This window comes from Protopterus annectens, chromosome 12.part0 (assembly GCF_019279795.1).
Source record: "Protopterus annectens isolate FY-2018-M chromosome 12.part0, PAN1.0, whole genome shotgun sequence".
Classification (NCBI taxonomy): domain Eukaryota; kingdom Metazoa; phylum Chordata; order Ceratodontiformes; family Protopteridae; genus Protopterus; species Protopterus annectens.
Genome location: NC_056746.1, coordinates 434,171,475 through 434,183,848, shown reverse-complemented (window position 1 = coordinate 434,183,848; position 12,374 = coordinate 434,171,475). Strand labels below are relative to the sequence as shown.

Here is a 12,374-nt window from a genome sequence, read left to right as displayed (position 1 = left end):
GCACAAAAAAATCCCTATGAAATTTTTTGACACTGCTTCCAAAACTGTTAAATTATGCCAATGATTGTGACAATACTCAATAGAGGTGCTTCCCCTGTAACCAAGAGTTCAAGGCCAGCTACACCTGGAACTGCCTCTCTTTTGACCAGAAACGCCCCATCTCTTGATGATGACATCAGCTGGAGACAGGGAATTGAGGTATTTTACTGTAAGCCGACACCAAATTCAAGCCCAAGCTGATAGAGTTGAAGCTGTCAGCAAGACCAACCTACTGATAAGTCAGCAAGTTGAAATACTGCATCTTGACTTGGTAAGAAAGTAATTAACATGCTTGGAACACTTAGTAAATAAAAGTCTTTGAAGACAGACAAGCTTTGTTTGAGCATGATGCTTTATCTGCTTTAAATTACTTTCATTCAAAAATGCAGTTTATAGTAACAGTTAAACCTGACAGTGAAATTTCTGAAATACTCTCACTATCTGTCAATCTTTCTACTGAGTTTTTCAGATAAGTAGGGTCAGTCTCTAGACCAGCGCATCGTTCATGTCAAAAGTAGCCTCAAATACTAACCTTAGCCAGTCCCCTTTTCTACCTGCCTTTTCTGCAATATTCCAGACAGTGAAAGCATATGCATGCATTACTAATTAATGTTTCTTATTGAGGGGATAAAATCTGCAAAGGCAGACAACCATGTGTTTCCTTTTCTGAAAAGAGTTTGGTCAGAAAATCTCCAAGCTATATCTAGCCACATGGCTCTCTGACTGCAAGCAGATTTTCCATTAGTATAATGGACCTCTTACTACAGTGCCTAAGCCTTATTCCTCAAGTTATTTCCTTCAGCAACTGATATATCAAAGACTTGTTTTCCCTGCAATGCAACCTTTGTATGATATCTGTGCAGGAACAAGTCTGGCTACTATCAATAATTTTAAAGGCATTATAAGCTGGATATGATATTCAGGATGAGCTTCTTCTGCTTCAGCCAATTTTATTCAAGGAATATTCCCTCTGGGACTGGACCTCCTCTTGTCAGATATGAAAGTCTGTATTTTTCTTAACATTAGATCTGTAAGAGTAGCTCCATCCTCTGTTACATAACCAGCCACCTTCCCCTGCCTCTGGCATAACAGTTTGAAGTGTCTTACTGCTGTCATTAAATCTTTAGATGTCTTACAAATTTCACACTGAATATCTGGTGAGGCTTGGGTCCATACTGATGCATTATGGGATAGGACGATGGTGCTTGGCAGCCTGGGAAAGTTTTACTTGCATGGGTTTTCCCCACAAATTCTGAAAACATCAAGGATTGTTATTAAAACAAAATCACAGTCCCTCGGACTACTGCCCATCAGAACCAAAATTGATTGGTGGCTCAGGCACTGGAGAAACTGGGGTGAGGGGTTGCAAATGAGTGGCTTATATCAGCTCATCCATCCTGGAAGAAGAGACTGAGGTTTCTGCTAGTAACTGGAGCATGCCATAGCTCATACTGGGGCATGTCTTCCTAGCTGCTGGCATGTTGCTTCTCAGGTGGTGGCCGAAGAAGGCATAACTGAGCTAGCATCACTGGCAATGATGTCTGTGATGTAGGGCTTGCTTCACTCAGTTAGGGTTTATTCTTTCCTTGCACTGCAAAAATCTCTGCCCCAAGACACACATTTGATGTCATCTCCTGGCTCTCACCTATGTCCAGTGAGGCGAAGCAGGCTTAGGAGAGGTCATTCTCTCTCTCTCTCTCTCTCTCTCTGGATATGGAGAGCTCACCTGCATGGTAACAGTAGGGTTTGGCTACTGTCTTGGACAACAGTGAAGGAAAGAGGAAGGGAGTCTGGTGGTCCAAGTGAAGTAGACCATAAATCATTCTCTTCCTTGAGAGGGGGGGTAAGGAGGGTCTGCCTACAGGGTTACAGCATGATTCAGATGGAGCCCTCCTCTTATTAGAAAAGAGAAGAGAAGAATGAACAAGCTCATTGAGGGTATGGGTGGACATCAGCAGTAAGTGGAACAGGGTCTAAAAATTTCCAAAATTAGTACCGGCTAAGCAATAGCTAAAAAGAAAAAAATGTAATCATTTAACCTCTGTTGGTGAAGAGAGATATATTAGCTATCTGAGGCCAACCTGCAGTAGGGAAGTATCCCAGGCATGGTACTGTGGTCCAGTAAAGCTCATCCACAAAGGAGGCTGAAAGGAGGGCATTTGTTTTGCAACAGCTTTATGTATGTTTCAGCTTATGTAATTCTTAATGTTTTTTTTATTCTACATGTTAAGGTATATGCTCATACCTTTGCCATTGTTATTATTTTTTAATAGATACATAGTGTTAAACTGGCAGCTTTTATGTTCCTAATAACATAGCCATAGGTATACATGCAGCTGTCTAGGACAGATACACACAACAGAAGTGAAAATTATTAGCATTCCTGTCTTAACATTTACACTATTACCCTACATTGACAATGGGCAATTAGCTTAAAAAATAGTAGGCTGTTTAACTCAACATACTTTTTTGATATTTTGTCACCAATTTTTGCAACCATCAAGCCTCCCCAGTCAGACTCAAGGTCATTTTTAGAGTTTACAGTGGTGGGTGGGGGGTGGTCATCATTAAAGCAGCCATGAAGATTATGTCCTCAGTGGCATTCCAGACATGCAGATGATGTTATTCGGCCTAACCTATCACCTGGATTTGTGGACATGTGATCTGCATTACCACTGGAACTCTGTGCTCCTGAGCACTTGATCAATGAAGGCTACTGCCAAATAGGAGCTTGGTGTGCCACACACACATGCCCCAAGTTCAAGGGTACACTTGCTTGTGAAGAAATGATACAACTCATGAATAATTCTGCTTTCCTCCCTCTAGATTGGGCTCACCCATCCATCCTGCAGCTCCTTCAAGTTTTCTGTGACGTCCCTGCTCTGGGGAAGTGATCAAGGAGTCTTAGTCCTCACCACAGACACAGGTGAGGCATGTTCACTTGGAGCAAAGATAGATACACAGAGTATTTCCAGATGGAGCTATCTGCCCCAAGCACAATTTCCTTGAAAGGCACATGGGGATTTAATTCAGTCTTGGGGTTGGGTTTCCCTCTCTCTCTCTGCAGGCCCCCAAACAAGACTCCCCACTGATACAGCTTTAGGGTTGAGTCCTCAGCCAAATGTTCAACGCCAAGTCCTCCACCACCCGCTCTGTGAAACTAGTGTTCTGTGTCCCTGCTCCAAGTAGCTGACACATGATTTTTACACACACACAAACACACACACACACACACACACACACACACACACACACACACACACACACACACACACACAAAACTGGGAGGGAAAGGCTGACACAGATTTACCAGCTATTCCCTTCTGCCCAGGCCATATGGTAGGTATTGACACCAGAACACTCCAAAGTCAGTTACTCTAAGGCTCTTACAAAGGTACCCATTTATACTGAGTAAAAGCAATACTAATACAAATAGTAGTGTTTGACCAATGCAGCAAGGCTTTCAGGAGTAGCCACAGTCTCACCAAATAAATATAAGTACTCCCAAAGGTTAAAAGATTCTCTAAAAGACCAGCCACAATGAAACGTTTAAATATATTTAATAATAAATAATAAAAGGACATCAAAATACTAAATATCTATTTACAATAAACACCAGAGTTTCAATCACAGTAAATATTAAAAATAACACAGATGAATAGATTCACACAGATACAGAAAAACAGTACTTAACTAACCACACTATATTTTCCTGACTGATTTAAATAATTACAATTCCCTGGTTACTTACTAAAGCAATGCAAGATAAAGTGGGTGAGTGGTCTTCCTTCTTTGTCAGATTTCAAAAACTGACTGCCCTGAGACTTTTGTCTCACCTAGTATTAAAACATCATTTTAGTGCTGGATTACAGAATATCACATACATCGGGTCATCTGACTCTGGTTCCCACACTACCCCCTTTGCTAGAAACTGAACCAGAATTTAGCACATATGTGTTACCATACAAACAGCTAGAGCTATAAAACAATTTAAAATCTTCCACTCTTCCAGGGTAGCAATTAGTTCACTCCTAAGGACAATACAGTAGGATTCCTAGTCCTAGTTTTCACACATTTTGTCTTTAGCTGCAATCAGAACTGTAAGATACAATTGTTATGGCCTAAACCAGGTAATTTAATTTCAGACTATTTTTCAAAGTTAGCTGGGATTACCCATTTCTCTTCCAGTATCCTATGTTGCAATATATTCATTTCAGCAGTTACAATACAGTCTGACAAACAGGCATATTTTTTCTGTACAGCAAGATGCACTGTGGGTATTTTTTTAACACAACCAGCTTTACAAATACATTTTAAACACAAGCACTTGTACAAATCAGTTTGATATACAAACGGCATATAGTTCTTTACAAAACTCCAGCTAGCTATGCTAAATGTTACACATCCAATACCCTACTCCTCCTGGCATAACTGGCAATATCTCACATCATCACACTTCCAAACTGCTAAATTCAGATCATCTTGGCTGTAATCATGGTACTAGTTTCCTAGATATTCTTAGCAGTCAAAAAACAGTCATGGGAGAGATCTCTTCCCAGTATCTTAGCAACATTTATGTATTTATTTAGTTAGTTAGTTAGCCACCTGGCTGTGTAAACCTTGGGTCTGATCAGTGATGGCAAACCTTTTGGGTTTGGCGTGTCAAAAGCTCCTGGCACAAAATAATTCAGTGGACTTCACATGAGCAACAAATGCAAAAGCAGTGTATTTGGTAACTCAGGTGTTGGTGATCTCTGGCATGTCATCCAAAACATTGTGGCATGTGTCGCCTTTGACATGTATCATAGGTTCACCATCACTGGTCTAGATGGTTGTCACTGTTGCAGTGACACCCAATCTCATGTGGAAAATAGGAAAAGAGGTTGTGGATGGATAGATGAATTGCTTAGGTTACTTAGATTGCAGTTCCTTCGTTCAAGTGTTTTTGTAGAACAAGGGAATGATCATTCTTTCATGCTATAATTATTAAATTTATGATAGCTGCATTTATTTAAGTAGTTGTATTAAATGAAGGGAACAAAACATACCTAAAGCATTGCATAGACTGAAGAAGTAGCACCTAAAATAATTACTGCAACACTCTACCAATAGGATGCCTTTCAAACAGAAAACAGATCAACAAAATTGTGGCAGAAATAGCACAGGAATACCTCAGGATTAGAAGCTGACAAGTGCCATATACCTAGAAACACGTCTTATCTGTTAGTGAGATGATAGTAGTATGAACAAAGGCTGAAAAACCAGGGAAAAGCTTCAGAAATTCAGCACAAGTGATGTTTATTCCAAACTTGGAGTGTATGAGTACCAGAAAACCTGTGATTTTACAGAATTTATAATTTACTCATTTACTGCAACCTGTATCTAAAGCTGTTTTAGTTTTGCACATATGTAGATGCAGTCAAAAAATACAATGAGATCATGGTAAGGAACAGAAATTATGTTTAAAAATGTTTGTCTTTTCGGCTTTTCACCACACCATGGGGTCACCACAGCAGAACTCCGGTTCGCTAATGATTGGCAGTAGATTTTTATGGAGCCGAGTTGCCAGCCCAACGCCCAACCTTCAGTGAAGGCACGCCCATTCACACATGTCTTTTGAACACCACTCTACCGAGAGGAGGACATGCAGACTCCACACATCACATCTTTTGAGAATCCTCTGTGCTAAATGACAGTCCTTCATTAACATCTTCATTTTTTGGTAAATCATACATTCAATAATACCAGTCATTAATAGTTCTGTACTTCTACTTGTTCAGAAAACTAATGTGATACAAACCCTGTTCTGTTAACTTTTTAAGTGAGTTAGAGTAGTCTGCCTCTGATTTTACAGAATGTCTTAGATTTCACCTCATATTTATGTTCTATCCCTTGTTAATTTTTTTTTTTTTTTTTTGGTGGAAACTTACTGAGGATTATGGTCAGTCAATAATGCCTGCTATTACAGCTTCATAGTTATTATTGTTCAGAAAATGCATGTCCATGCAACACCTACTGCTGTTAACTTTTGAAGAGAATTTGAGTTGCCTGGTCATTTAGAGTTTGAGATGTTAATTAACTTGTCCTGTAATCAAAATCATAGAGGTTTGAATCCTTTTACCTTCATTTGCATTATGTTTGAGTTTAAGCAAGTCACTTAACTAGACAGTGCTTCTGTGTTACCCCTGAAAAGGGGCATTTTATTCCATGAGTTTACCTGGCTAACAAGTAGATAAAATAATACTTTAAATGTATCCCTTTTTTGGGCCTTTGTCTTCTAATTACTAATGACTTTGTTCAGAAATCTTGAGCAAAGAAGTTGAGATGTATTTCTGGTGTATTCCTTCTGTAATGTGTGGCTTTCTTTTAAATTGCTGTAGATTGCAATCTCTATACAATGACAGGCATGTGAATTTCAGACTTTGTCATTGTCTTCATCATCATCCCCCTTTTCCCATGTTTACATAGGGTGCGGTGTCACATCAAGATTATTCAGTGTGGCCAATTCACCTATACCCAATGTTTACATCCTTCAGCTAAAGCTTACTAATGAAAAACTTATTATTCTACCAAACTTTCAAAATATATAAGAGAAATATTTTAAATCTGTAACCACCGGTTCTGAGTGTTTGTCCTCTGATTCCTTAGTTAAAAATTTGATAGGGCAGATAGGAGTTGCAGTTGGATGTTCTGTGTGGTTCTGACAGCAGTGAGCTGAGATAAATTTCTGGCACATTATTTAAGATTCATGCACTTTATCGCAAGCAAATATTTGGAAAGTACAGTGGATGTAATTGATGGTGATGAGTGTGTATGTTTGTGTATATACACAGAAGTCACAGTTTTTAACTGTCCCTGATTTTTTCCACATATTTGTTTTGTGGACTGTCCATGTAAAATGTTTGGTTTTCTATTGGAGCATTGTGGACTGTGGAGTACACACTCATTAAATAGCCACATATGTGAGTCTTTATGGTGTGTGTGTGTGTGTGTGTGTGTGTGTGTGTGTGTGTGTGTGTGTGTGTGTGTGTGTGTGTGTGTGTGTGAATAATTGGTTCTTGAATCCTCAGGTTGTTATGTTATAGAAGAAGACATAGAAAACAGGATCATCATCATACAATCTTACAGTCCTTAGATTCCTTGATTTGTTGACTGTTGACAGTGTCTTTACTATTAGGCTGTGAATAAACTGGATAGCATGAACTCTGAGTTTAATACTCATATTTTAACTATGAATACAATTTTAATTTAGCTTTTTTGCAGGCACATGGGTGTGAAGTGTGGCTCCATGTTGATATGTCGGCACTTGAAATACTGAGTGCCTACATGCTGAATATAAAAGAGTAAAAACACAGGAGTAGAGCGAATCTTAAAGATTGCTGTTCTCCTTAACACTTCTTTTTCCAGGGTGGGGGGCAAGACCCCCTGCAAACCCCCTGAACTTATGTATATGATTTCTGAAATTATCATAACTCATAGAAAAGGGAATGTTTTGGGAAATGGCATCTCGGACTTGGTGTATAAAACTCTGATCATGTGGCCATTCAGTCTCCATATTTTCTGGACTCGCTCTACTGGGTCCTGACATTTCAAATGGTTACTGTGACATGTACTATGTTAGGCTACAATAGTATGTCTAGTACTTAGTGCAGATGAGTAAAGTCATGAGCTGTTAGTGAACTGTTGCCCATAGTGTAGGATTTCATTCTCTCAGCCTTTGTCTACTTTATGACTCTGAACGCGTCTTGGACGAACTTAAAACAACGAAAAGGCAAAATAGTGAAGCAGCTTTTAAGCAAATTCTTTCCCAGGAAAAGAATTTGCTTGGCCGCTTCCATTACTTTGCCGTTTTCGGCACTCTAGTGCGGTCTCAGAGTTGGTATATTTAAGTAAGGGGGGGCCCCACATCGGGGGGTGTGGGGGGCAATTTTTTTTTCTTTTTTTTTTTTTTTGGAACAGCTATTCTGAGCTTTCGAGATTGTAAGCTTTCACTTACATGGGGTCGATTATTCATCGTTCACTTTTTTAAGCGTTTGATGATATAATATAGACCCCTATTTCACTATGGCTCCAGGCATGTCATTTGTGTTTTAATGTGTTACCAGATGCATTTTCAGTAAATGTGAGTTTCAAGGGAAGTGAAATTTACTATTGCTCATACTAAATCTGTTTTCAATGTGAGGGTGTTTTGTTTAGTTTAGCAAATGTCTCAGTAATTTTGCTATAAAATATGAAATAAAAGTTTTAAATTAAATCCAAATTTCTGTGGTCATTGTAAAAGTAAAGAAAAAAAAATAGTATGCACACTGTTCTAAACATTCAGTGATTTATGGTAACTGGGAAGAGATAGCCCAGTAATAAAATATTGGTAAGGCTGAGAGGAGCAGTTTATTCCCCTTTCATAGGTTCATAGGTTCATAGGTAGGTACTAGGCTATTGGCCCTAGGGCCTATATAAGCCTAGCCAAAAATGTACCCTGGCTTTCACCACCCAAGAAAATTATTTTCCTATGCCCCTGTCGAGCAGAGCCACAGAATTGATCCCCGGAGTGAATTTCCTATCTCCCATCCAATCATCAAGATTTTTCTTGAAGAGTGCTCATGAGGAGTTTTGTTTGATATAGATAGGTATTTGTTCCAGAGTATGGTAAATCTCTGGGACAGGAATCTATCCCTCCAGCATGTTCTGTTTAAGGTTGTGACAAGGTTTAGGTCCCTAGAGCATGTAGCTCGGAGGGATTGGGATTTTTTTAAGTGGAGCATGTCCAACAGCTCTGGGTTTGACATAGCTTTGTATGTTAGGCAAAGATCGCCTCTGAGTAGGCGATATGCGATGGAGTAAAACTGGAGTTTTTTGAGATGGTCTGCATAGGGCATCTGTTTGAGGCCGGTAATCCTCTTTGTGAGGTATTTATGTGGCATTTCCAGCTGTTGTAGCTGTCTTGTGAGGTACATACCAAAACGGGCACTGTATTCTGTAATGGGTCTAATAAGTGACGAGTAGAGGGGAACAATGACCTCTTTTTTCCTGGATGAGAAACCTTTTTGTGATGAGGTGTGCCACGTAAAAGGATTTCTTGACTACTGTGGCGATGTGATTATCAAAGGAGATACTGTCCACCTGTGTCCCAAGGTCTCTTATCACACTTTCAGTGTTAAGTAGACTACTTCCTATGTGGTAGTTCATGGGTACAGAATTTTTACCAAAAGAGATGACAATGCACTTTTTGGCATTGAGCTTGAGGCCATGATCTGATTCTGGAGGCAGGAAATATCAAATATCAAGATATACCATGACAGAAGCAACATAAATATTGTTAATGAATGCATGAACATGCAAAGTGTTAATGAAACCATCTTGACTTCAGTTACATCTTAGAAGAAGGTTCTTCTACATGCCATCAGGATTCAAGCTTTAAACAGATAATGTTGAAACCCACAAGGCTGGGAACCATCTTGAAAGCAGTATACTTAAATCGGGTCTATATTAGAACACCGGATGTTCAAAATTTTGAGTGTTCTAATATCGACCTGTTTTCAGCGAGCTGAAAATATCGAAGAAACAAAAAAACAAATTTTTTCCTAGGGAAAGAATTCGGTTGTCTCTTCTGTTGCTTCGGTATTTTCAGCACTGTGGTGGAAAGTTACGAGTTGGGTTCAGGTAAGTGTGCGATTGTGTGGACATGAGGGTTAGGTGAGTTAGGGTTAGGGCATGGGTCAGGTAAGTGTACGATTGTGTGGATGTGAGGGTTAGGGTGGGGTAGGTGAGTTAGGGTTAGGGTGCGGGTGAGGTGACTGTGCAATAGTGATGGGCCTTAGGGTTAGGGTTTGGGTTAAGGTAAGTGGATAGTTAGTGGTGTATGTATAGTTTAGCGTAGGGTTAGGTGTAAGAGTTTAGGTGTATGTGTTTGGATTGCTGTTTGTTTGGTGTGCTTGTGTTGTGTGTATGTGTTTTGGAACAGCAAATTTTTTCCCTAGGAAAAAATTTGCTGTTCTGAATGTTCGATGTTTTAAATTTTCGATTCATAGGGTTTGATATTAGAAAACTCGAAATTTTGAATGTTCGGTGTTCTAATATAGACCCCTTAAAATCAAGGTGGAAAACGTATCTTAGCTCCAGAATTTAGAAGTTATTTGGGGAAAAGTGATAACCAACCAGTATGGTTCATGACAAAATTACAGCAGAGTCCAGTCATAAAAAAATGTGCGACAATTTTTAGTTAGAATTCCTAAATAAAGTAGGAACACAAGCCACAGAATTCATGTTGTTAAAGTAATAAAAACTAAGGGAGACCATCAAAAAATGGTATAAACTCATGAAACATTAATCAGGTTGGTTAAAAGGGGGTTAAACACTTTCAAATGAAAGAATGAAAGACGAATAGAGCAAAAATCAGAAATGGTAAGTAAATATAGCAGGTGAACAAAGGGTTGGGGCAGTGAAAAGACAATGAAGGAATACTTTCATAAATTATTCAGAAAACACCAGGAAGTAAAGTAACTAATCCAGTAATTAGAAACCGATCAAGCTAGTAAGAGTACAATCACTTCAGATGTAGGACATTGTGCTCTAAAAGAACTTAAAGGAACTTAACTTAAAAACTGAAAGTGGGCAAAAGGCTGGAGTGCGGTTAAATTTACTACAGAAAAGGCCTTAGTGACATCATTCATTACCCTTAATGATTATTTCCTTGTTTTTGGTTACTGGATAACTACACTTAACAATGCATGTGTATTTTAATTCTTAATGCAGACAGTACAGAGAAGACAAATTCAGCTACATGCTGGAAAATGAGTTTGGGTAGAATTGTGAGAAAATAGAAAGATGAGCACAAACACAGCTTATTTAAAATATGCCATAGAAACAATTAAAAATGACCAATACACAAACACAGCTTATTTAAAATATGCCATAGAAACAATTAAAAATGACCGATACACAAACACAGCTTATTTAAAATATGCCATAGAAACAATTAAAAATGACCAATACACAAACACAGCTTATTTAAAATATGCCATAGAAACAATTAAAAATGACCAATACACAAACACAGCTTATTTAAAATATGCCATAGAAACAATTAAAAATGACCAATACACAAACACAGCTTATTTAAAATATGCCATAGAAACAATTAAAAATGACCAATACACAAACACAGCTTATTTAAAATATGCCATAGAAACAATTAAAATGACCAATACACAAACACAGCTTATTTAAAATATGCCATAGAAACAATTAAAAATGACCAATACACAAACACAGCTTATTTAAAATATGCCATAGAAACAATTAAAAATGACCAATACATAAACCAGATTATTGTAGGGACACACCCCTCCCACATTTCAGTAAATCTTTTCTAAGTCCGGCAGTTAGCACACAATATTAAGCCTATGAGCTAGTCTAAGGTTTGATTCTCTCACCTTCCATTTGCTGACTGTGTGACTCTAGTTAAGTCCTTTAACCAGAACAAATGGGAAAGTAGGTTAGTCTCTTAGACCACATACTGAATAACTACCTATGAATGTATTCTAAATTGTATAGCCATGGTTTAAAAAATAATGCTTATTTTTTTTTACAATGAGATTAAGAACTTGTGTTCCTCCAACAGTGTGCACTCTCAGAGTTACAGTGCATTATTCATGCAGACATCAGCTACAGTCCCCAACATATTGCTGCACAATCCTTTTGTTAAACTGGTATCACTATGTGCTGGCCCTTAGAACGATCTTATGCCTGAGAAAGGTACCGTTTTATATGTCAAAACTGAATGATCTGCATTCTAAAACCTGTTACCATAGTCAAAAAGTATATAAATCAAACAGGCACAAGAAAGTAAGAGTTAAAATGTATGAAGAAAAATGATTAGTATTAGTAGTTTTAGTAGTCTAATCAAGTCTTATTATAGACAAAACCTGACACAAACTTGATTTAGAAAATCTGCCCTCACTGAGTCTTTGTAACTTACCCTGAGATTTTGAAGCCTCAGGTATACTCTAAATTGGGGGAATAGATGGGGAACAATATGAAGCTGAGAGCAAAATATAATTATCTGGCTACACTCCTGTATGTTATATCTGACATGGATTACATGTTCATTAATAACTAGTACATACATATAAAAGAAAAGATTTCACTAGGGAATGGCTGAAGACATTGTTTAGTCAAAGCAGGACAAGTAATGGGCTATGTTTAAATCATTTAGCATCATCAGCTATGGCTGACAAAAGATATGAAAGTTTAGTATATTAGTTCACTTGAATTTTTAAAGTAATTGCTACACCCACCTAAGGTATAACTGTCAATGTGTTCCCTAGCTTACAGTC

The 12,374-nt window shown here is 38.2% G+C and overlaps 1 protein-coding gene across 1 annotated transcript in view; it reads left to right on the top strand.

Moving 5' to 3' along the window:
- TMEM184A (transmembrane protein 184A) overlaps nucleotides 1-12,374 on the top strand; it is a 759,325-nt gene that overhangs the window by 504,219 nt on the left and 242,732 nt on the right. The gene's annotated exons all lie outside the window — the stretch shown is intronic.